The 27,157-nt window shown below is 38.6% G+C and overlaps 1 protein-coding gene across 5 annotated transcripts in view; it reads right to left on the bottom strand.

The window, feature by feature from the left end:
- LOC115216157 (zinc finger MYND domain-containing protein 11-like) overlaps positions 1-27,157 on the bottom strand; it is a 178,033-nt gene that overhangs the window by 102,653 nt on the left and 48,223 nt on the right. For all 5 annotated transcript variants that reach the window (XM_029785353.2, XM_029785350.2, XM_029785351.2 and 2 more), the window contains exon 2: positions 23,057-23,110. The gene's annotated coding sequence lies outside the window, so the exon portion shown is untranslated. The remainder of the gene's footprint in view (positions 1-23,056; positions 23,111-27,157) is intronic.

Genomic DNA, 27,157 nt, shown 5'->3' with positions numbered 1-27,157 from the left:
AAAAATTAATTGAACAGTATTGATTTCTTTCTTAGATAAATGTTCCTCCCTCCCTCTTCCACCTCTCTTATTTAAAAAAATTTTTTTTAAAGTTGTAACTGATACATTCAACTTAGTACATTGCTGTTATTTTATCATCATCATCATCATCCTCTTTTAAAGCCCACTCTTCCATGCCTGTATGTGTCACACAGGGTTTATTTGAGGCAGTTTTTCTATGGCTGGATGCCCTTCCTGTTGCTAATCCTCACCTGCTTCCAAGTAAGACATTTCCCACGGCCAGACATAGTTTTCACAGATGACAAGAAACTAGTAACATTGTTTGTATCAAGATGTTCGTTTACAACTGTCACATTATGTCGAGACATGGGTGGGTACACACACACACACACATGTAACAGACTTCTTTCAGCTTTAATTTACTAAATCTACTCACAGATATTTGAGAAACCTAGAGTTATAACAAAAGACACTTGCTCAAGGTGCCACGCAGTAGGACTGAACCTAGAACCATGTGGGTTTTTTTTTACCATTGCTCAAGGTACCACGCAGTGAGACTGAACCAACCCAGAACCATGTGGTTTTTCTTACCATTCAGCTACACCTGCACTTAAGACACTGAGACAGTTTTTAAAGTTTATGTAAGAATGGTTAAAGGTAAAGTTGCCCCAGACAGAACTTGAACTTTGAATGTCGAAGGAAGAAACTAAAACCCCTTACTTCACTGTAGATTTCATTTCTGAACTTTTGAGAGCAAAATAAGAGAAAAAAAAATTTTTTTTTTTTTTTTTCAAAATGAAAATGAAACCAAGGATGATTCTTCAGATTGGCATAAAACCAGAAATTTATAAGGGTTGAGGTGTTAAAATAATGATAGGATGTGAAATGATGAGAACTTGTGTTTTCATCAATGACAGAAGGATGCAAGGTAAAATTGATGCCAGAACAGTTTGAACTCAGAACGCAGTGACATGAGACTAAACGACATTAAGTATTTAATCTGGTTTACTACTATTTCTGCCACTTCACTGTCTATAACATAATTAATTTTGATGAGCATAATAATAATAATAATAATCCTGCTAATTGCAGTGTGTTGTTTGAAGCCATTTTTGCCACCAATCAATGCTTTGTACGTCCTCCAGTGTCGCTAAACAGAATTATTATCACAGTCTTTATCAAGCAGACATCATCCAGAACATTGTGTAGTCACACTTGGCTATCAGCTTTGGTTTTGTTGGTGTTGTAATCGACGGATGGTGATGTCGAGGGCGGTGGTGGTGGTGGTGGCGGATATGCGAGGGGGAGGAAAACAAAAACCGTCAAATGTTTATTGTTTATAAACAACAACAGAGTGGAATAATGAGACTAAAATGAAACTAAAGAGTTGAGTCAGCAACCGTGGCGGCGGTGAGGAGGGAGTTCGCTTGAAAGAGATGTTCAAAAAGCTATTTAATGCAAAAATGGTAATCATAGAATGTCATCAGAAAGTGAATCTGCAGTTGATGCAGTGCAAATGGAAATTGTTTGCATCAGGAAGCTGCTGCTGCTGCTGCTGCTGCCGCTGCTGCATATGCACCTCACCCGCTCAGCCTCAGTCTCCGACCACTAATTGTCACAGTGAAACTAATCAGCGAAATTAGTCCTTGTAACGGTTACTAGCAATGACTTGTGAGAAATAGTGGAGGTTACTTCAAATTCAATCTATACAAACCACTGCCACGGCTGCTGCCACTACCACCATCAAACCCCTCCACCATTGTCACCATCACCTTTATGACCAGCACTGCCACCACCACCACCAGCTGGACGTCTTACTCAATTACAAAAGACAACATGATGTAATGGAGATATTTCATTTTGTGTCAGTGAAACATTTCTGTGATGTTGTCTTCTCCATAAAGTGACAGAGTGAGTCAAATGGGAACAAAAAGAAAGAAATTATTTAATAGAAAATGGAGAAAAACAAAACTGACAGGAAAGAAGAGAATAATGGTGACAATGCTCACCTGATTTCTTAATAATAACAACAACAACAGTGTGTAGCAACAGCATAGCAACTGGTCTTGGTGGAGTAATTAGTGAAACTTAGAGTGGGCAGTGAGGCACAGTGGGAGGAGGAGAAGACACACACACACTAAGAGAGGATGAAAGAGAGGAGATACATGCAAATGTGCAGAGAGGGAAAGAAGGGAGGTGAAGAGAGAGAGAAGTTTACAGATATACAGACAGGCAGGCAGACAGAAAGATTGAAAAAAGCAAGAATATTCAAAATGGAAACAAGAAAATAAGGAGAAAAATGACATTCAAAGAAGGGGGAGGAGGAGGAGGAAGGATAAGACAGACAGAAGGAGTGAGGAAGGAGAGAAAGGGAGAGGGAGTGAGAGAAAAAGGAGAGTTATAGAAAAGTAACCTGAAGCCAAAAGTTATTTCCTTTAAAAGACAAAACAAAAAGAGAGGGGGGAAGGTGTGTGTGTGTGTGTGTGTGTGTGTGTATGCATGATAACATAAATGAGAAGAGATGTGCATTGAATGCAGGCGAGTGATGATGTGTTCAGCACTTCAGGAGACATATACTGCCATGCCGCAGGACTAAATCTTACATCTCCACAAACACACAAACGCAACAAACAGGACAAATGAACAATAAACTGGTTTCAGAGAAGAGTCACGGGAATTATTCATTTATTTACTCTCCACCACCACCACCACCACCATCATTCCTCTCCACCAATTCTTCAGAGATGCAACAGTAATTCTCATCAGCAAATTCTTCATTTCATGCTGAGAGATACAAGTGGCCAAACTGAAGAGTTAAAATAGTCGTTAAGAGTTCAATGAATCCAAGTCTTTGGCTAATTCCACACGTCTTTGGCCGCTGGTCTTTGTCTTAAAACAAACACAAAAACTAAAAAAGCCATAACTGAGTCACTCAACTGGCTAGGAAGAGTAGCTAAATCTCCCTCAAATCATATCTTAGAGGCTTAAATAAGATGACACATAACAGTCTTACATTCCCTTAAAATGACAGGATGGTCATAGCTGGAACGCTTTTAATCATAAGTTACTGACCACAATTACCAGGGGTTAAATAACAACAAATCCCTAAAGATAATTTCCTTGCTTCAGTGAATGCTTAAAGGGATCTAGTTTAATTAGGCCATTGTTATTTAATAGAGCTTGAAAGTGGAAAAAGAGGGGCAGCATTAAAATATGGATCCCATAATGAAAAACTTGTGTATTGCATTCTATTCTTTGAAACAAGGAAATGGAAATGGCTGCATCGAGTTTGTCACTATAAACCAAATTCAATTGTCAACATCACTTTGCAATGGCTTCCACAAGGTAAAAGCAGACATGGCCAACCAAAGGAAATGTGGTGGAGAGGGTTAACAATGGAACAAGCTGTCAAGGACGCCCTCAGTGTTAGAAGGTGGAATGATCTTGCTGTTGCCTCAAGTGCCACAAGGCACAATGAAAACCGAATGAATAATTGAAATTTGGGATACAGATTTCCATTGCTGATTGAACCCTTTCAGGGTTTTATGGCACTAACTGAATGGAAGACAAAAAATCTTCCCTAAGCTGTGTAGGGAACCAGCATGTCAAAGAAGAGACCCAAAGTTTCCTCTGCATGCTGTAAAGGGGGACTAAAAGTGGTTGAAGTGGTTGCACTCTGAACTCGTAAAACCCTCACTGCCCAGACAGACCCATGGGCTGGAGGGTTGTCACTCGAGTGGTGCAATGATATCATCCACCAGGGGTAGGGAACCACCAACAAATAGTGAATGCAGGGTTACACTGTTATAGCACATACCCCAATACTACTACTACTACTACTACTACTACCACCTGAGCTAGTCAACTGTTTTTAAAGTAGAAATAACAAGCAACTCAGCTGGCACCAACTACTTCTCAATGTCCTTCTTGAAACGTCTCTCACTTCCCCATTCCATACAGGAAATATCTAGAAATAGCAAAGACTTCTAAACCCACTTCTTGTTTCTTTTGTGTTTCAGTTTTAATCAAAAAGCAGTTTGACAAGCAACAACAACAACACAAGAAAACAAAAAGAAAAACTATTGGATTCATGAAGTCAGTCAACAGATAATATATACAGGTGTGTGTGTGTGTGTGTATGTGTGTGTGTGTGTGTGTATACATGTGTGTTTATATATATATATATATATATATACACACACACACACACACACACACACAAACACACACATTAGTCCAACCCATGCCAGCATGAATAACAGACATTAGATGACGATGATGATGATGTATGTAAACATTCCACTGAAGCACATTCAATATTTTGTCAATTGCAAACCAGTGCATTATGGTATTATGGTAACCGAATGTTTTGTTGCTAAGAGATAAGTACATAGATACAGTGAGACCAGCTACAGACCTATTCAGAACTGGTCTAAGTGGTTTTCAGACATTCTGTTGAAATAGAAGCAGCCCGGAAAGGTGGGAGGGGGGAGAGGTAAAGAGAAACAGTTCTAAAGCCAGAACACAGATTAGCAAAGAATGGCAGGGGGGAGGGGCATATGTATATAACAAATTAGTTTCCAACATGCTGCTGCTGCTGCTGCTGGTAGAGGTGATGCAAAGGGTTAATTGTATGTACTTGATCACCTAGCAGAGACATTACAACATATTCATTGTTGCTGCTGTTGTTGTTGGATGCAGACATAAGAGAGACAGATTAGATCATTCACAGTATTAAAGTCAGTGCCGCTACGCAATTTTAATTACAAAATCAAATCTCATCTTCACCTATCACTCCTAAGGGAATTATTGATCTAATGAATGTTATTGATTTCCTTCAACTGAACTTTGGGTGAATTACTTATTGCCCTTACAATTTGGGGTCTCATGACTGGGAATCCTTTTAACCCATGTTCCTCCTCTTTGCTTTTGTGATTATAATCTCACCAGCAGTAACTCAACCATTCATTGATTAAACTAAATACCAGTTATAAACTGGTGGCAAGCCAATCAGTTGTACCTATTGACCTGTTCAAAGTACTCTTATACTTCAAACAAAATCAAAGCAATAAAACCTGTTACAATATTTAATTAGATCCTGCTATATTCTGAGTTCAAAACCTGTTATGGTATGATCTGAGGGGGATTTAGCTACTATTCCTAGCAGGTTGAGTGACTCTATTATGGCTTCTTTGGTTTTAATATTTCATTGGCCTTTCAAGCCTTCCATGATTAATAAAACAACAACCAACAACATATTGGATTCAACTGGCTTTGAATCACTGGAAGAAATGAATATCAAGAAGAGGTCAGTGGGAGGTGGGGGAAATTCAGATTGGAACTTTAAATGTATCCAGTTAAGAAACACAGGATTTTGTGTGAGAATTCTTGGCTGTTGTTTAACCCCAGGTCATCCTGAATCAGGAGACTTATTGGAATGCCTTCTTAGCTGGTGGGAGTATATTCAAATCAAAGAGTAATGACCTGCTAGAGTGTTATCCAGGTAATATTATTCATTGATGAAAGGGTACCACAATAAACATCATAAATCAATTTCTGGGTTCTGCTGTATCACAGGGAACCTCAAAGCATAGACCTCTCCTCCCCAAAACATCCCAGGAGACCACCATTTTTATCCTCCCAGTTTCTCATCATGTGTTGCCTGCCAAGGGAGATAGCTCCATATCTATAAAGAAAACCCATGAAGCATCTCAGAACCACACACTTCTGATGAAAGACCCTTTAGGCATGACCATCCTGACTTTTCAGCAATGCATATGGAACAGTTGATTCTCATTGGCCCAGCACTTTCAACTGAAAAGTGTTTTAGTGACTTGCAGAGCTGAATTCAAATTCTACCATAAGCCAACTTTACAGAGGCACTCAGCTAAAATTAATACAATTAATTCATATATATAGTAAGAAAACAAATTACACAAATCTATTTATTACTAATGAGATACATCAATAGCCACTGGCTAATTAATAAGACTTATTAAAGAACACTCAATAACATAATCAAGTCTTTACACAGGATAATGTTCCATACTTCACATTGCTTTTTGAAACGTGTACACACTTGTTACCTCTGCCTTAGCAAAGGCAGAGATATTGTTTTCAGTCGTGTTTGTTTGTTAGTTTGTTTGTCCATGGACAAGATATCTCAAGAACCGCTGGATGGATTCAGATGAAACTTTCAGGGATGTTTGGCCTTGTGACTGGCATGAACTGATTAGATTTTGGGAACAATCCGGTACCGGACAAGGATTCTGGATTATCTTTCTGGGATTTTTTACTTAATTTCTGAGAGTGGTCGGGTTCATTTTTAGTATTCTTGTTTGTGAAAGCAGTCAAGTTTATTTCAGATATTCTCATTTTAAAAATTACCTCTGGCTAATCATTGAGAGGACATTGGTGTTGCTTTGATGGAGGTTTGCACTCTCTGAGTGCTCTTGTTATTCAATTTATTGCTAAAAAGACTAAAATTATACAGTGATTCCAATTCAGATTATGATGTGAGAACATGTCCCACGTTATTGGTATTGATTGTTACTAAGGTAGCAGGATGGCAAATTTGCCAGCACACTGGCTAAGGACACTTAGCAACATTTTGTTCATCTTTACATCCCAAGTTCAAATTCCACCAAGGTCATCTTTGCCTTTCATCGTTTCAGGTTCAATGAAATAAGTACCAGTTATGCACTGGGGATCAATGTAATTGACTGCATGCCAGGTAAAAAGCAATGGTGCTGATGTCATGTAAAAAGAACCCAGTACACTCAGTAAAGTGGTTGGCATTAAGAAGAGCATCCAGTTTTAGAAATCATGCCAAAACAATGGTGCTTGGTGCTGTTCCCAGCCTTACCAGTTCCAGTCAATCTGTCTAACCCATGCCAGCATGGAAAACAGACATTAAATGATGATGATGATAGTGGTGTTGGTGATGGTGGTGATGATGATGATGGTGATGATGATGATGATGATGGTGGTGGTGGTGGTGGTGGTGGTGATGACTGAGGTAGTAACTTGGGAGAAACATTAAAATGCCAGACTTCAGGTCATATAGGGTTTAGTTTCATTCCTCAACACTTCTACAGGATCAACTTTATCATTCATCCAACTGGAGTACATAAATTTAGCACCAGTTATGCGCCGTGCTTGGTTCAATTTGCCAAACATCCTTGGCCTTATGCCAGTGTGAGAAATCATCATCATCAATATCATCATCATCATCATTATTATTATTTTTAACTCCACCCAACATTTTATTCCAATTCCTGGTTAAATTTAGAGATGTTTATAAATAACATGAAATCCAAAATGTTTCTAATGGAATTTTAAGTTTATTCACAGAATATGACACATTTCTGTGACAAATAATTTCACAATGCCATTCATGGTCACCACTACCATCATCATCATCATTATAGTTCTAGTTTCTCTTACTGACACAATGAAGGAGCCACGTGCAGGATTCTTTTGTTTGAGTATTTTGGGGGCAGGTTTTGCAAACATCAAGAGGAAAACTGGGTATAAGAGGCATCAGATGTTGTGTGCAAGAGAGAAGACTGCACTGGTTTGGTCATGTGATGCATATAGAAGGAGACTGCTGTGTAAAGAAGTGCTGAGCTCTCATTATGGAGGGAACAAGTGGAAGGGGTCAACCAAGAAAGGTGTGGGACAGAGTCCTAAGGGACCTTCAGACACTGAGCCTCACTGACAGAATGACAAGGGACAGAGAGCTGTGGTGAATTGCTTTACATACAGGCTTGTCCTTTACAGGTGCCAGTGCCACATAAAATAGACTTGCACCGGTGCTGCGTAAATGCACCCATGCCAGTGGCACATAAAAAGTACCCAGCAAACTCTGTTAAGTGGATGGCATTAGGAAGGGCATCCAGCCATAGAAACCATGCCACAACAGACAATTGGAGTCTGGACGTCTTCCTGGCTGGTCAGCTCCATGTCAAACTGTCCAACCCATGCCAGCATGGAAAGCGGACATTAAATGAGGATGAGGATGATGATGATGATTAAAACAAACAACTCTATTCTGGAAATATATTCTTGGTAAGAAGAACTTGACATAACCAAGTTAACCAAATAAGCTGGAGACATTCCATTTGTTTTGTTATGCAACAAAACACAACATAAAAGTAAAGCGTTTTGAAAAAACCTTTCTATTAAAGACAGAAGGCCTGAAATTTGGGGCTGAGGCTGCAAGTTCATTGCATTGACCCCCAGGCTCTCAACTGGTACTTATTTCAGCGACTCTGAAAGGGTGACAAGCAAAGTCAACTTTGGTGGCATTTTGAACTCAGAACATAAAGCCAGAAGAAATGCCAGGAAGCATTTTGTCCAGCGACCGATTCTGCTAACTCATTGCAGTGGTTCATTCCATATACTAAAAGCACAAGTCCAAAAGAAAATTATCTGGTATTGGCTCTGGATATCGGGCTGAGTTCAGTCCTCTCAAGAGCAATGCAATAGCACATTAAATAAGATACAAACCACTGCTCAACAATAAACCAATAATCTTCATACTGAGGAATGTTGGTTTGCATCTCATTTCATTATCTCCAACCAAATCAAATAGAAATAATAACAGATTAAAATGGACATTTCCAGGAATATCTATTGACTTATCCATGAAATGTAAAGACGAGTAGGTATAAATACTGCAAATGGACACCCTACCAATGAGAGAGAGAGTTCAAAGACTAATCTTAATAACAACAACAACCCAGACATTTAATTACGGAGCACTTTATGATAACTTATTTACCTTATTTACATTTGATGGATATTTGACCTCATCTTGTTTGCTGTTAACACGTTTCGGCCAATATACCCTCCAGCCTTCATCTGGTGTCTTGGGGAAATTTCAAACCAGGGTTCTCATTCCTAAGGTATTTTTCAATGTTATAAATTTTTATTATTCAGGTCAATTCGTGGAATCGAAGTCGGAATCTCAGGGTTAGTAGCCCATGCTCTTAACCACTACGCCATATGCCCGTAAATAATGTAAATAATGTACATAATTCCTCATCTCTTAAATATAGAACTGTATTTATGATAACTATTTGTAATCACTGGTTTTTGAGGTTTATAAAAAAGTTTTGGAGTCGATAAATTAAGTACCAGTCGTGTACTGGGGTTGATCTAATCGACTGGCCCTCTCTCCAAAAATTTCGGGCCTTGTGCCTAGAGCAGAAAAGATTATTATTATTATTATTACTATTATTATTATTATTATTATTATCATCATTACTCCGAGATTGACTTTGCTTTCATCCTTTTGGGGTTGATAAAATAAGTACCAGCCATGTACTGGGGTCAGTGTAATGAACAAGCCCAACCCACCAAAAACTTAAGGCTTCATGCCTCGAGTGGAAAGGATTGTTATTACCATTACTAACAAGATTTTAAAATGTCAAAATTTTGGCAAGAGAGAGAGAGAGAGAGATGCATTAGAGTCTGGGAATTGGGGGTTTATTTCTGATGTTTAGCTCCAGTTTTATGGAGTTAATCAGGCAGGAAATAAATCTTGCTCAGGTGTCAGAACTTGCTAAATGGTCTGGAATGCTTAATATCCTGAAAAGAGAGCTGTGTAAGACAGGATCTGGTTAACTCCATAAGACTAAGGAAACCTTTCCTAAGCTTTATAGAGTTATTAAGATCCTGTAGAAACATACACACATAAGCACAAGCATATACACACACTCACTGACACATCTCTATATACCCTGCTCAACTACACAACCAGTTCGTTAAAGTATATACTTACAGCAGCACTATACTCAATAGGTGAGCAATGAGCCAATGAGTGGCACAACTTCCTAGAAACAGTAACCAACTCTTCCTCAAATCAAACCCTACTGCTTCAAATGTACATATTAGATAATGTACACTTAGATAAACTTTGCTTTGAAAAAAATCCAGTCATATCTGGAATGCGTTTTTCCTTTTTGTTTTTTTAATTATAGATTTGCTCCTCTGGGACAAGTGACCTGGAACTAAATAGCAACAACAGGTTGGTAATGTAGGACAAGGTGTAGTCTAGGTAGGGTGGAGGCTGAGAGGTTTCTAGATACTGAAAAAAGACACAGACATACACTTACATAAGTAAACTTACATCACATAGCATATACATATACACACACACATTATATACATACACATACATTACATACATATATATATATATATGCACATACACACACATTATATACATATATATACACATATACACATACACACACATTATATACATATATATACACATACACACATTATATACATATATATACACATATACACATACACACACATTATATACATATATATACACATACACACACATTATATACGTATATATACACACACATTATATACATATATACACATACACACACATTATATACATATATACACATACACACACATATACATATATACACATATATACACATACACACACATTATATATATATATATATATATATATATGAACATCAATGGAATTTGTATCTTTGTGGTACCAGTGCCTGTGGCACACAAGAAATCCATCCGAACGTGGCCGTAGTCAGTACCGCATCGACTGGCCATCGTGCTGTGGGCACATAACAAACACCATCCGATCATGGCCGTTCGCCAGCCTCATCTAGCACCTGTGTCGGTGGCACATAAAAACACCATCCGAAGACCCGGCAAGACTAGTCAGGCCATATCCCATGGCCCCTACCTGGGACGTAGTCAGTCCACCTGTGCATACCTTCCTCCTTGTGATACTTGTGAAGGCCTGTTGAGGCAAGTGAAAATCAAAATGAAATCAAAACAAATCAAATCAAATCAAATCAAAACAAATCAAAATAGATGAACATTAATGGAATTGTATCTTTGTGGTACCAGTGCCGGTGGCACACAAGAAAACCATCCGAACGTGGCCGTAGCCAGTACCGCACCGACTGGCCTCCGTGCTGTGGGCACATAACAAACACCATCCGATCGTGGCCGTTCGCCAGCCTCATCTGGCACCTGTGTCGGTGGCACATAAAAACACCATCCGAAGACCCAGCAAGACTAGTCAGGCCATAACCTGTGGCCCCTACCTGGGACGTAGTCAGTCCACCTGTGCATACCTTCCTTCTTGTGACACTTGTGAAGACCTGTTGAGGCAAGTGAAAACCAAAACAAATCAAAATAGATGAACATCAATGGAATTTGTATCTTTGTGGTACCAGTGCCGGTGGCACATGGCACACAAGAAAACCATCCGAACGTGGCCATAGCCAGTACCGCATCGACTGGCCTCCGTGCTGTGGGCACGTAACAAACACCATCCGATCGTGGCCGTTTTCCAGCCTCATCTGGCACCTGTGTCGGTGGCACATAAAAACACCATCCGAGCATGGCCGTCTGCCAGCCTCGTCTGGCACCTGTGTCGGTGGCACATAAAAAACACCATCCGAGCATGGCCGTCTGCCAGCCTCGTCTGGCACCTGTGTCGGTGGCACATAAAAAACACCATCCGAGTGTGGCCGTTTGCCAGCCTCGTCTGGCACCTGTGTCGGTGGCACATAAAAATCACCCACTATACTCTCAGAGTGGTTGGCGTTAGGAAGGGCATCCAGTTGTAGAAACACTGCCAGATCTGACTGGACTGGTGCAGCTTTCGGGCTCCCCAGACCCCAGTTGAACCGTCCAACCCATGCTAGCATGGAAAGCGGACGTTAAATGATGATGATGATGATGATGATGATATATATATATATATATATATATATATATATTACTCACAAACTTGTTTACATATACTTATAACACACACTATGCACACATTTAAATGCACTTACAATTCACACACACACACACTCACATGTTAATGATATTTCTGTCTACAAATACTCCAGTGTTCAACAGAAAAAAATATTTAAATATTTAATCTTTGCCCAGGCTTGTATTTATTTTATATTTATTTTTAAACTAGACCTTAAAGACGCAAAACAGTTTTGAGTAACGTAAAAAAAAAAGAAAAATAAACGAAAGCTGTTGCTTAGTAACAAAATGTAACAAAATGAAAGTATAAAACAGAAATTCCTTTGGTTAGAGACTTTACCCCTTCCCACTTACCCCACTACTTTCTCAAATATTTAAATGGTGTGTGTGTGGAGTTGACCTTTGAAGATGAAATTCTTTTCAGTTCCTTCATAGTTTTAAAAGAGGATTGGTCACACACTCCATGAGTCTGACATCACTAGACTTAAACATCAACAGAGAATATTGAAGAGAAAAGGAGGACAACAAAGAAATACATGGCCCTGGAATCTTACAGGGTGATATCAAAAAGTTCCTGGACTCGTTAGGTAAATAAGTTATTCTTTATTAAACATAACATCATCTCCTTCAAAAGAGTCACCTTGCACAGCAATACACTGGTCCCATTGTCCCTGCCACTTTTGGAATCCGGCCTGGAAGTCCTTTTCCATAAGTGAGTCAAGGACCTTCTGTGATTTACTCTGGGTTGTACAACAGTGTTAAAATGGCGACCTTTTATTCTTTGCACTCCACAGATCTGGTTGCTTTCACCAAATGTCCTCCCTCAAATGTTTCAAAACTTCACAGAAGGGCTCTCAATTGACAGCCTTCAAACATTTCTAGGGGTGATGCTTGTGGCAGGTCTTCCAGGGACATTCTTCCACATTGCAGTTTTCATGTTCTGAGTTCAAATCCCTCCAAAGTCAACTTTGCCTTTCATTCTTCTGAGGTTGATAAAATATCAACCAAGTATTAGGGTTCATGGTATCCCACCCCAACTCCCATTATTGGCATTAGCAGGGGGTTAAGATTTTTACCACAGACAAAAGGAGAAGGGAAACAGCTGATTATATCAACCCCAGTCTTAGCACTTATTTCAATGACCCTGGAAAGAAGAAAGGCAAAGCGACTTACAGCGAGATTTGAACTGGGAATTTACCAGATATAATTTAATACCACAAGGTATCTTCTTTCTCCTTCTAATAACCATAAATGGCAATGACTCTAACAAGAACAAAATGCTTAAGTTAGCTATTCAATAAAATAGAGATCAATAAAATAAATACCAAACTGATATCCATAATGGAATCAAGGAGGAGGAGGAGGAGGAACAAGAAGACTCCTAGACCAAGAAGACAGAAAGATTCTATAACGATTTTCAATGTGACACAATACTATGAAGAGTTATATGAGAACACAATGTGAAATGGTAGAATTATGTTCCAGTGTTTAATTAGTTGTTTATCAATAATCAGGCATTAAAAGGGCTAAGTTGATTGTAGTGGAATTTGATAATTGTCAAATATTTCCTCTGATAAATCTTGACAAAATGAGGTTGAATCAGGTCTTAACAGGATTACACAACAGACAACCAAAAGCAATTCTAGACACTGTTCGAAATGGCTGAGGGCTGGAAATACAAGACAAGACTAGACTACATCATTTATAATCACTTGGCAATATACGGTTCCAAAATGGAACCCTGCCAAAGCTGTCTTGGCATTTTCATCCTTCTACGATCAATAAATGAAGTACCAAAAACATTTAAGTGGTCATTCAACAGCAATTAACAAAAACAAAAAAGAAAAACAATTTCTTTTTCTTTATTCTTTTTACTACTCTCTCTTTCTCTCCCTTCCTTTCTCTCTCACACACACAACTGGCAATAATAACATCAGCAGAAAAGTTATTTCCAAAGAGATATATTTTTTAAAAGAAGGAATACATCTACATTATTTAGTGTAAGGCCTTCAATAACACAAACAGACAAGAAAAATGTGCTGCCCTTCTATTATTCAGATTTCTAAGAAGGAAGCTACACCTGTAAGTATGAAAGAAAATTGTAAATGTAGAGACGCTGAACTAGCAAAAAAGAAGACCAGTTTAACATGTTTGTGTTAATGGTTTACATTAAATAGTTTGGGGTTCAAGGCTGGCCTGAGGTTAACTTCATCTCACAATCAGAGTACAATACTTACAAATATAAACTGGTTGACTTGTCTTCATTATCACTTGATTGTTATTTAAATATAAAATCATTAACACAGCAGACAAAATGTTTAATGGTATTTTGTCCATCTTAGCAGCACTTCATCCATTCTCATTTCAAATACCACCATAGACAGACTTTGTCTCTCATCCTTATGGGGTCAACAAAATAAGTACCAAATGAGCACTGGGATCAAAGTAACTGCTGAGCCATCGCCCCAAATATTTCAGGCCTTCTGCTTATAATAGAAAGGATTCTTATTAATTAGAGGTGGCATGTAAGAAGCACCATCTGAATGTAGCCGATGCCAGTACCCACTGACTGGCCCCCAAGCTGATGACATGTAAAAAGCACTATCCAAACATGATCAATGTTAGGCCCGCCTGACTGGCTCCTGTGTCAGTGACACATAAAAAGTACCCACTACACTCTCAGAGTGGTTGGCGTTAGGAAGGGCATCCAGCTGTAGAAACATTGCCAGATCAAATTGGAGCCTGGTGCAGCCGCTGGCTTTCCAGACCTCAGTCAAACCATCCAACCCATACCAGCATGGAAAACAGATGTTAAACAATGATGATGATGAAGATGAAAATACATAATTATTTGTAAATACCTCATTAGTAAAACATAGAGACAATATCAAAAACCACCATCAGGAAAACTGGCTGTCACACTAATTCCAAACTAAAACCAACTCATAAGCAACCAGGATGAAGATAATCCGGTTTTAATTGTAAACCATCCACTTTGAAAAAGCCATTGAGAAAAGCATCATTGAATAACCATTTCAAGAGGATTTTCATACAACTTGTATACAAGAACAATGAACTGAAGCTTCCCCCACAACCACTTGAGAGAAAATTTGCCTTTTGACATTTTTGGGTCACATACTGGGATCCATGTAATAAACTGTTCCCCTCCTCTCAAAAATTGTTCGCTTTGTTTTTAAATTAGAATCAATTACTTCAAGACAGTTAATTGGCAGATTTTTTGGTTTGTAGTAGCCATCATCATTGATTCTTTAATGGCTTGGAATTTGAATTATTACAAGACACCAAAAATATTATAAAATCTTTTGTTCTGCTTCAAAATTCCAATCTCTTCAGTTTCATTTCCAAAATAAAGTTCACATTTTGCAAGTAATTCTTGCGTTATCTTTCTCTGTGCTTTACCATTCCAAGCACAGATTTCAAATCAAGTGTAATAAATGTATCTTTACTTAACGAACACTCAATAACCCAGCATTAATTAAACAAACACCTTATTAAATCCACCTCAGCACCTTTCCACAAATCAAATATCAAACCACCATTGCCACCATCACTACCACCACCACCATCGCCTCCTCCACTCCTACTTATAGAGAATATTTTTCTTCAGCACAGAAACACACACACTCGTTAAAAAGTCCTTCCATACGTCTATATAGACACACAGACAAACAACAGAGACACTATAACAATGTGTGTGTGTATATAGCTACACATCCATATATCCACATATTGTCACCAAGAGGAAACAGTTGCCAGGCTTCCAATTCAATTCACAGTTCTGGAAGAAAACAGTTGATTAGTTGATTGTTTGTTTGATTTTATTATTTTAACATTTTTTTTTTTTTTGGTTTTTGTTTGGCAGTATCATTAATCACTAAGAGAGGACAGGTAGTTAATTACAGACATTAACACATCATAAAACACACACATCTTCTCATACAGTCACACACACACACACACACAAACGCACATTCACACAGTTTCATGTATGAACATAAACAGTCTCTCACACACTCCACATGTGGACCACACCACCAACAAATACACATATCCACTTAATAACATATTCATATCTCTCTCTCTCTCACACACACACATACACACACACACAGATAGAACCACAAAATATGAAGAAAACCCAAAAATCTAAATGAAACAAAGGAAGTTTCCTCAGCCACTAATAATCTTTGAAGAATTCTCATATTCACCACCACCACACCTTTGTCCCCACTCCCCCAACCACCACTAAAACAACATTCATCCCCCCACACCGCTACACTCTTACTACCAACACCATCACCATTGACTGTTAAAAAGAAAAGGCTAAGAATGGGGTGTAAACGTGGTTGTGTGGTAAGAAGCTTGCTTGCCAACCACATGCTTTAGGGTTCAGTCCCACAGTGTGGTACCATGGGTAAGTGTCTTCTACTATAGCCTCAAGCCAGCCAAAGATTTATGAATGGATTTTGGTAGACAGAAACTGAAAGAAACCCATCCCAAGTGTGTGTGTGTGTGTGTGTGTGGTGTGTGTGTGTGTGTGTGCGTGTGTGCGTGTGTGTGTGTGTGTGTGTGCGTGTGTGTGCGTGTGGGTGTGCATGTGTGTGTGCGTGCGTGTGTGTGTGTGTTTGTCCCCCCATCACCACCACTTGATAACTGATGTTGATGTCTTTACATTTCATAACTTAGCAGTTCTGCAAAAGGGACTGACAGAATAAGTACACTGCTTTAAAAGAAAGTACTGGGGTCAGTCCATTCGACCAAAGATCCTTCAAGGCAGTGCCCCAGCATGGCTGTGGTCTAACGACTGAAACGAGTAAAGGCCAAAAGATAAAAGATGAACACCACTACAGAAATGGGAAACAAGATTAGAAAACAAAAAAAACATAAAAACAAATTCTTTAACTTGTCTCCAATGAAAAATTGGAACCATCCACTTCCAACCCTATCTCCTCCATATCTCCTGTCAACTAATTAACCAGAAATTAAACAGTTTCTCATTATCCTTTTTAAAATTGGTTTCTGTTTTTCAAATTCCAATATTTTCTTCTAAAATTTTGTGTCTGTTTAAAGCAGTGAACAGACGTGGTTATTAGCAGACTGTGCTAAATGCTTAGCAGTATTTTAGTTGTCTTCATGTTCTGAGTTCAAATTTCACTGCAGTTGATTTTGCCTTTCATCCTCTCAGGGTCAATAAAGCAAGTACCAGTTGAATACTGGGGTCAATGGGATCAATTTACTCCGCTGCCTCCAAAAATGCTGGCCTTGTGCCAAAATTGGAAACTAATAATACTGAATAGTCTTGAGGCAGTTTGCTGGCAGAATCATTAGCATACCAGGCAAAATGCTTAACATTTCAAATTCCACCACAGCTCACTTTACTTTTCATCTTTTCAGGGTAGATAAAATAAGTACCAGTCATATAATGGGGCTGATGTAATCAACTTAACCCCAACCCCACCTCCCCCACAATTGCTAGCCTTGTGCCAAAATTTGAAGCCAATATTGCGTCTGTTTATCCAAACTTTATTTCCAGTTATTTCACTGCTCGTCTGTATGCGGTGAAGGTGCATGGCTGAGTGGTTAGGTTATTTGGCTGATGATCATAAGATCATGAGTGTGATACTTAGCATAGGATTATGTCGTTGAGCAAGAAGACGCTTTATTTCCCATTACTCCAGTCCACTCACCTGGCAGAAATGAGTACTTCAAAGGGACAGCCTCATCACATTCTGTGTCACACTGAATCTCCCTCAGAACAATATTAAGGGTAGACATGTCTATGGAGTATCAGCCACTTGCACGTTAAATTTCCTGAACAGGCTGATCCATTGATCAAATTAACTGGAACCCTTGTCATCATGACCACCAGAGGTATAGTTTTGTTTCTTTGTCTACCCACTCACATGGCTGCATATCTGAATGTCTGCCTGAATATCCATAAATCTATCTGCTTAGGTATTCATGTGACTGCTTGTGTCCATATGACAACATCTGTCAGCTTGTATGCCAATGTCAGTCAACTTATATGTCAATGCCAATCAGCTTGTATGTCAATGTCAGTCAGCTTGTATGTCAATGTCAGTCAGTTTGTATGTCAACGTCAGTCATCCTGTATATCAAAATCTGTCATCCTGTATGTCAAAATCTGGTCTTCCTGTATGCCAAAATCTGTTATCCAGTATGTCTCATGTCAACTGATCTCTATGCTCTTGTCTGTCAACTTATCATGCATGTGCGTGTGTGTTCATGTGAATGGTTATGTGTCCAATATGTCTCTATGCCCATGTCTGTTTGTTTGTCGCATGTGTGTCTATAAGTGTCACTGCTTTTATGTCTGAATGTCAGTGAGACCATAACTGTCTGTATGTCCATTGGTATTTATCTGTCAACCTTTGTGCCTATCTGTCTACCTATGTGTCATATGTAAGCCTCTGTTTAAGAGTCTGTATGTATTTCTACTCAAGTGTGCTCCATGTGTACCCACATGTGTGCATGTGTGTGTACACATATATACAAGTAGTTGCATACATGCATTCACACATGCACAACATTCACATCCAACACCACACTCAGTAACCCTAAAAGGTTAATTAAGTGCAGATTTAGTGCATGTGTCAATTTAACACTTGCCGAGTTAAAGACTTCCTTTTGATTTGCATATTTGTTATTTTAAATTCACACAGCACAGGTAGACACATTAGAACTACAGAAGCTGGATCTTCTTGATTAGAGCTGTGTGTATGAAGTGGGGGAGAGAGAGAAAGAGAGATTCACCGAAACAAACGGAGAGAAAGAAAAATACTCAAAAGACTAACAAACAGCTAAACATATACACACAAACATAGACAGAGATACACTCAAACATAAAGATATATATACTCACACACACACACACATGCACTTGTGTGTGTGTGTGTGTGTGTGTGTGTGTGTGTGAGGAGAGAAGACAAAGAGACAGTAGGTCTATGTCAGACAGTGTGTGCACATGTGTGTGAGATAGTATATGTATGCATTTGCGAATGGCACAGAAAGAGGGGATGAATCGATGTGTAAGAAAGACAGACAGCTCATGTTGTTGTTCAGCCTCCAGTTGGTTCTGACCAAGCTGACAGTTGATCAAAGGCAATCCAACCATGCCAATGCTGTTATCAATCCCACCTGACTTCATACACTGAAAGTTATGTCAAGTTCAACTGAAAAGAGGGAGTCTAAAGATAGACCAGAAATGTCTTTGGAGACTGTAGAGTGACCGTCCTCTAGCATAGGACAATCCACACAAACCAGGAGATGAAGATTAATTTAGTTCTATATTTAAGAGATGAGGAATTATGTACATTATTTACATTTGACAGATATTTGTCCTCAACTTTGTTGTTAACACGTTTCGGCTGATATACCCTCCAGCATTCATCAGGTGTCTTGGGGAAATTTCAAACCTGGGTTCTCATTCCTAAGGTATTTTTCAATGTTATTATTATTATTATGCCTGGAATCAAACTCAGAACCACTACACCATATGCCCATGGGTGTATGGTGTAGTGGCTAAGAGCGCGGACTACTAACCCTAAGATTCCAAGTTCGATTCCAGGCATTGACCTGAATAATAATAATAATAATAATAATAATAATAACATCAAAAAATACCTTAGGAATAAGAACCCAGGTTCGAAATTTCCCCCAAGATACCTGATGAAGGCTGGAGGGTATATCAGCCAAAACGTGTTAACAACAAACAAGATGAGGACAAATATCCGTCAAATGTAAATAATGAAGGTTAATTTGCTGGAGTATTTTGTTAAGGGTCAAGGGAGTAAGAAAGGGCCTGCAAATTAAACTATGGTTCCCAAAAAGATGATAATGAATCTCAAACAGCAACGTAGAAATTGGTAAATTGTCCAAATAAAAAGATCTGGAAATGAATTGGAGGAAGAGGGAAATGGAAACAAACAATCTCTTTGATAATAGGTGTCTTGGGAATGATTAATGAACAGGAAGACAAATATATTAAGCAAAGCCCAGGACTTACAAATATACACAAAATAAAACAAGAAAAAAACACTGCACATAGCCACAGCAGACTGAGCCTTGCCTTGGGTAGGGATTGAAAGCAGGCAAGAAAAATAAAAAAAAAAGGGGCTGCTTAGAAATTGCAGCAGCAGAGGGCGAGGAAAAAAAAATTGAAGAAAATAATTGTTGTTATTCTTCAAGTTGATTTCAGAAATTATTATTATTGAGAATTATCATAAACATGACAGGGCTGAGAATGGTAATTCACAAATAGGAAGTTAGGGAAGGGGGCGGTAAATAAAATAGAAAAAAAATTAATATCGCCAAAACAACCAACAAAAAGAACAATCCTTCTTTTATTACAACCACACATTTTATTTCTATTGTTTTAGTTTAGCTTTAAACTCATTTTTGTTTTTACTTTTCCACCCTCTTAAATATTTTATGCACTTTAGCTGGATCTTAATTCATATTTTGTTTCAGCAACTACCATTATTATTATTATTATTATTATTATTATTGAAAAGCTTCTTTAATGTCAATATTAAAGGATTGTGATAAAAATAATACAGAAGTACATATAATGTAACAAAATATTTCACAGAATAATAATAACAACAACAACTTGTTATATATGAATGATTTAAAGATCTTTGGAAAGACAAAAAATGACATAAATGGCCTAGTTTCAACAGTGCAGATATTCAGTGAAGACATCAGAATGGAATTTGGGACTCAAAAGTGTGGTATGCTTATAATACAAGGAGGCAAAGTAGAGTCGTCGGATGGTGTAGAGCTACTCAACGGCAAGAAAAACAAGGATATTGAGACTAATGGATATAAATATCTGGGGATTTTAGAATACAACAAAATCAAGGAAAGTGAAATGAAGGTAAGATTTAGGTGAGAATATCTCAGAAGAACCAAGTTTATTATATATTTCTTTACTACCCACAAGGGGCTACACACAGAAGGGACAAACAAGGACAGACAAACGGAGTAAGTCGATTACATCGACCCCAGTGCATAACTGGTACTTATTTAATCGACCCCAAAAGGATGAAAGGCAAAGTCGACCTCGGCGGAATTTGAACCCAGAACGTAGCGGCAGACGAAATACCGCAAAGCATTTCGCCCGGTGTGCTAACGTTTCTGCCAGCTCGCCACCTGAACCAAGTTTATTATAGGAAGTAGACTCAATGGAATAAAACAGAATCAGAGCAATGAACACATGGGCTGTTTCTTTAATGCAATATGACGCAGGTATTGTTAGGTGGACAAAGAACAAGCTTGAGGAAATGGACAGGTAAACTAGAAAAGTAATGACAATGAACAAGGAACTACACCCCAAAAGTGATACTGACAGACTGTATGTGTCTAGAAAGAGGGGTGAAAGAGGTCACATGGGATGCAAGATCTGCGTTGTCAACGGGAAGAACAGTCTGGGATGGTACATCAAACAGCAGGGTGAATCTTTGCTTGCCGCTGTTAGAATTAACAATATAATGCCTACCGAAAATGTAATGCACCCTCAAACATTTAAGAAACAAAATGAAGAAAGAGTAAACATCTGGAAAATGAAACCACTGCATGGGCAATACCTCAGAGAAATTGAAGGAAAAGACAAGATCAATACTTGGAGATGGTTAAGAAAAAGTGATCTGAAAGGATGCACTGAAACATTGACATGCAGAGCCCAGGAACAATCTTTGAGAACTAATTACACCAAGTTCCAAATAGATGAGAATAGCAATCACCCCTTTGGCCCAAAAGTACTACAAAAGGAGGTATGATAACGTGGCTAAGTTCCACCACTGGAGGCTATGTGAAAAGTGCAGTCTGAACAGAGCTTGAAAATGGTACGAACATGATCCAAAAGTCACCAAGACAGGGAACATAAGATTCTGTGGGATTTTACAATCCAATATGACTCCCTAATCAAGGCTCAGAGACGAGATATTGTTGTGGTAGATAAAGGAAAAAAGGAAGACAAAATCATAGAGATTGCAATACCTGGAGATGCATGCCTAAATGACAAAGAACTAGAAAAGATTGAAAAGTACAGAGAATACTAAAAGACGAAATTGCAAGAATGTGGACTATGAGGAAAGTGTCTGTCATTCCAGTTTTTGTGGGGACACTCGGAGCACTAGGAACCAAGTTTGAAAAATATGTCAAAGAAATTGGAATTGACATGAGAGAAGAGCAAGCCCCAAAAAACTGCTCTGTTAGGGACAGCTAGGATTTTGAGATTGGTACTTGGATGTTGAATGTCTCCCACAATAATTAAAAACCAAGTATCAAAGCCTATAATGTGCAGAAAGAGACCCTGTGAGGCCTCTGACAGCAGGCTATTGTCTGCTCTCACAGAATCTACCAGAACAAACAAGACCGAACATTCTGAGAAGTAAAACAATAACAACAACAATTTCTTCTATCGGCCGCAAGGGCCCAAGATATAGAGGACAATATCAAAGGACAAGATACAACACATAAAAATAGGTGAGGTTTATATCAATCAAGGAAAGACACTACAGCATTAAAGAAGATAACAAAAGGATATATAAATAAAAATTAGAGAAATATTTAATAAATATGTTGAACTCCCAATAACAGAACAGTCCACTTAGAGTAATTTGGGGTAAATCCCAACAAAAAACGAGAAGTGCCATATTCCAGTTTCTTTCCTCCTACTTAGGAAATAGATCTAATTGGAGTAGATCTATTTAGCCCCACCAGTTTTGCACTCTCATCCAGTTCTTGATAAACACACGAGAAGGCAGCACCTCCCTCTCCACCATCAACTTCCTCTTCAAATGATATTTGAAGAAATTGATGAGAGCTTGGCCAAATGTGGTGATATTTTGAGATAATCCAGTTTTCAAGGACTGAGAAATGAAAGACCTTATTCTTAGGTTCCTTTTACACACCTTCATTCACAAAGCCAAGGTGATTCTTAAGGGCTCATGAAAACAAAAAAGTTTCTTGATAAAAGAGTACTAATCTCAACAGATGAGACGATATCTCCAAGAGGAAGTGGTGAAATATGATAAATATTAAAGATGTGAAAATACAAATATCCAGAAAGTAAATAGCAACTATAATGAAAGAATAGAAAAGTTAACAAAGAAAGAAACAGACATGTAAGCAAGATTCCAGGTCTTGTATATTCATGAAACAGAGAGGGGCACCACAACACATTCTACAGAGTAACTAGAAGGACAAAGACAAATGAAAACACTGTACTTACCCCAGGTGCACAGAGCTGGGCTCAATTATGCAGTGAAAGCACACAGTAAAACCACTGCAAAAAAATAATAAAATAACATTATTAATAATAATAATGGTTTCAAATTTTGGCACAAGGCCAGCAATTTTGGGGAGTGGGGTAAATCAATTACATCGACCTCAGTTCTCAACTGGTACTTAATTTATTGGCCCTGAAAGGATGATAGGCAATGTCAACCTCAGCGGAATTTGAACTCAGAATGTAACAACAGGCAAAATACAGCTAAGCATTTCATCTAGTGTACTAATGATTCTGCCAGCTCACTGCCTTCAACAACAACAATAATAATAATGGTTTCAAATTTCGGCACAAGGCCAGCAAGTTTGGGGGAGAGGGTAAATCAATTACATTGACCCCAGTGCTCAACTGTTATTTAATTTATTGACCCTGAAAGGATGAAAGGCCAAGTCAACCTTGGTGGAATAATAATAATAATCCTTTCTACTAAAGGCACAAGGCCTGAAATTTGGGGGGGAGGAGACCAGTCAATTACATCAACCCCAGTGTTTCACTGGTACTTAATTTATAGGCCCCGAAAGGATGAAAGGCAAAGTCAACCTCAACAAAATTTGAACTCAGAATGTAGCGATGGGAAAAATACTGCTAAGCATTTTGCCCAGTGGGCTAATGATTCTGCAAGCTTGCCTCCTTAATAATGATGATGATGATGATGATGGTTGAAATAGGTTTAAAATTTAGTAAAACAAACAAGGGCAAAAAAGTGAGCAATTGTCCTCAAAGTAGGATAAGGACAACCCACAACCCTAGTCATCTTCTGCTTCAATCACTTCCTCAGCACCTTCAGTTTTAGTTTCGATAAGAAGACCCCCAGCGTCCTTTTAGCTGCTGATCGATGACTGCCATAGTTTTCATTCACAATTGTCTACCATTTTAGTACCCTATGCAATCATCCCTAATCTTTCCTACTTTTTCCTTCCTTCCTTCCTCCTCAATTATTCCTTTTGAGACCATTCAGGTCATCCAGCAGGTCTGTAGGGTTCTTGCTACTAATTCAGACAACCATGAAACTCAGGTACTCAAAAGGACATTGTTGGTACTTGTTGCCACTCGTCTCTAATCCTCAGCTCACTCTTTCTCTTTGCCTCTTCTTTCTTTTGTTTGTTGCCTACAACAAGGGAGTAGGGGCCGAAACCGGACGTGGTTCCTCCTGATGATGTATTGAGCTAACTGGATCCTATAAAGGAGCTGTTGTGGTAGCAGACCACGAAACATGGTTGTAATTCCTTCCTTAGATCTTCCTCCAGCCACCATCTCTTGCCATAATTGCAATACAATATGATGAAACTTGTTGCTTAGTGCCTGTAGATGGCTCTGTGATGGAGGACCCCCAACTCTTTGGTATCCTAAACACATTGGCCCCTAGTGCTAGGGTCACCAAGAATGAGGCAAATCTGTCTTGCTTCTAAGAGGCAAATCTGCTTTGCAACACCCATGGTACCCTCCTCGCACACCTTCACCAGGAACCTTGGATTGCTGTCAGCTGCATCAATATCATCTCCCCTCTTTCTAATCTTCTTCTGGACAGAATGCCCTTAAGTAGCCTTTACTAACACACGTGTAGCAACTGGGCTTTCTGCCTTGCTCCACCAATCTGACTGACCCCTTCTGCACTCACTAAATGGTGTATAATACTGAGAGAAGAACCTTTTGGAATTCAGGGACATCAGGAACCAACCCCACTTTACCGCATATTTATCATGGGCAATATTGTTTGATTGGCCTAAAAAAATACTAAAAAAATTTATGGAAAAAACAATGAATCACTTCTTTCCAGGTCTTCCCTGGTTCAGTGTTACTGGTCAGTATGTTGTAGGGGCCCCAGGGTCAGGTTTGTATTTACTTTTCATTTTATACATGTTAGATCTAGCTTCATAATCTGCGTTAACAATTTTTTTAACTTTGAGGGATTTAAATTCACAATGTAATGGACACATAATAATACTACAAAGCATTTTGTTTACTGCTCTACCAATTCTGCTAATCCACTGCCTACTTCCCAACCAAATGATTCCGGGTTCAGTTCCATTGTGTGACACCACGGGCAAGTGTCTTCTACTATAGCTTGGGACCAACCAAAGCCTTGTGAGTGGATGTGCAAAACAAACCGAAAGAAGTCCATTGTGTGTATGTGCGTGTGTGCACATGCATATGTGTGTGTGTGTGTGTGTGTGTGTGTGTGTGTGTGTGTGTGTGTGCATGCATACGTCTGTGTATGCATGTGTCCCACCATTGCTTGATAACTGGTGTTAGTGTGTTTACATCCCTGTAACTCTGCAGTTTGGTAAAAGAGACCTACAGGATAAGTACGAGGCTTTAAAAAATAATTAAAAACAAAGTCCTGGAGTCAAACCATTTGACTACCAACTTTTCAAGGTGGTGTCCCAGCATGGCCGCAGTCTAATGACTGAAACAAGGTAAAACACACACACACACAGCATATAGAAATATAATTCATAGGTCCCAGCATACACATGCAGAACTTTATTAATACAAGGAAAGTTGAAATACTAAAAAAAAAAACCCCAATACAGGAAACTTGATTATTTTTTGATAACTTCAACACATTACAACATTTTGGCTCTTTGCCAAGACTAGCTCTACAAATTTACAGAATCTACTGCTGCTAGTCCTGCTGACCACTTTATTTCCAACACACAAAACTCCTCCCAAACCCCAGTTCTCCATTCCACCTATCTCACTATCATGGCACAAACAGTTGCTAAGTGTGGAAACTTCTCACATTCAACTGAGATATATTTCACAACAAAAGCCTACTTCTATGGACAGAGATTTCTCGTTTTTAAGGACCAACACTAAACAGCTATGCTTCATTCCACTAATCAAACATTACATGGTTGTAGCTTGACCTGCCAGAAATCACAGTCAAATCTCTACTGAATGTCATACAAGAAAATCTCTACATGGTTGCTTGATAGAGATAGCAGCCAAATTTCTATCAGATTTCATTTTACTTTCATTATCAACATAATGGGATGGTCGTGATTGAAATGCTTTTGTTAGTAGTTCAGTCAAAAGAGAGGTGGGGGAGGGGGAATCAGAGTTCATTTTGACATGGGACAGTTTTGTTCCATTTTGTTTTTTCTAATGATTTTAGCAATGCTGGAAGTAAGAAAAGCAAAACTAACTTTGGTAAGATTTGATCTCAAATATGAAAGGTATGAAACTAAATCAAGTAAAATATTGATTGTTTCACATTTAAACTGGCCACAGCCGGTCATTCGACCGGTTTTATGTTCAAAATGTCAAGATCTGACCACTAGAATGTCATTCTAAAAATATACAATCACATCATTGAAATCTCAGGGCTATGAGGTTATGTGGGATTAATTTAAAACAAAGTGAATTCATAAGTATTAAATCTGAATGCTAAAGGGTTAAACTGAGTCCTCAACCCCTTCAGCCATGACTACCACCCTAGAAAAAGAAGACATGACATGCACAGGTCTGTATACATGACAATGATTGACATGTGTTTCAAATGAGTAATAGCCGCTGCCTCTTGTACAAGTTGGATTTCTTTCTACTAAGCAGCAGCACCATTTCTATGAAAGGTCACATATAACTGCCATAAACAAAGAAAAAAAAACCTGTGTCCAGTCAGTAAAAGAAGCAGAAAAATGAGAAATCATTTAGTAATTATCTTTTTGTAAAATTGTGTGACTGAACAAAATTGCTTTCCAAACATGTTAATAGTTTGGAGATAATGGGTAGGTTGGTGGAAGGGGCTGAGAGTGACACAGTTGGTATGAATCCCTGGCTGAGACATAATTTGCTTCAGATCCAAAGAATTCAACATAATTCTTGCAGCAACCTCTGTGACTCTGCAACAAGACATTCTGGACTACATATCAAAACTAAGTCACTCTGATGGATCTTCATTCATTCTGCTCCACAACCTTGGATCCACCATTCTTATATTTTTTACTTGTTTCAGTTATCAGACTGCAGCCAAGCTGGGGCACCACCTTGGAGAAGTTTTAGACAAATGAATCAATTCCAGTAATTTTCTTCCTTTTTTTT

The sequence above is a fragment of the Octopus sinensis genome, linkage group LG10 (genome assembly GCF_006345805.1).
Source record: "Octopus sinensis linkage group LG10, ASM634580v1, whole genome shotgun sequence".
NCBI lineage: Eukaryota > Metazoa > Mollusca > Cephalopoda > Octopoda > Octopodidae > Octopus > Octopus sinensis.
The sequence above is the reverse complement of the archived record's forward strand: the minus strand, read 5'-3'. Positions and strand labels throughout refer to the sequence as shown.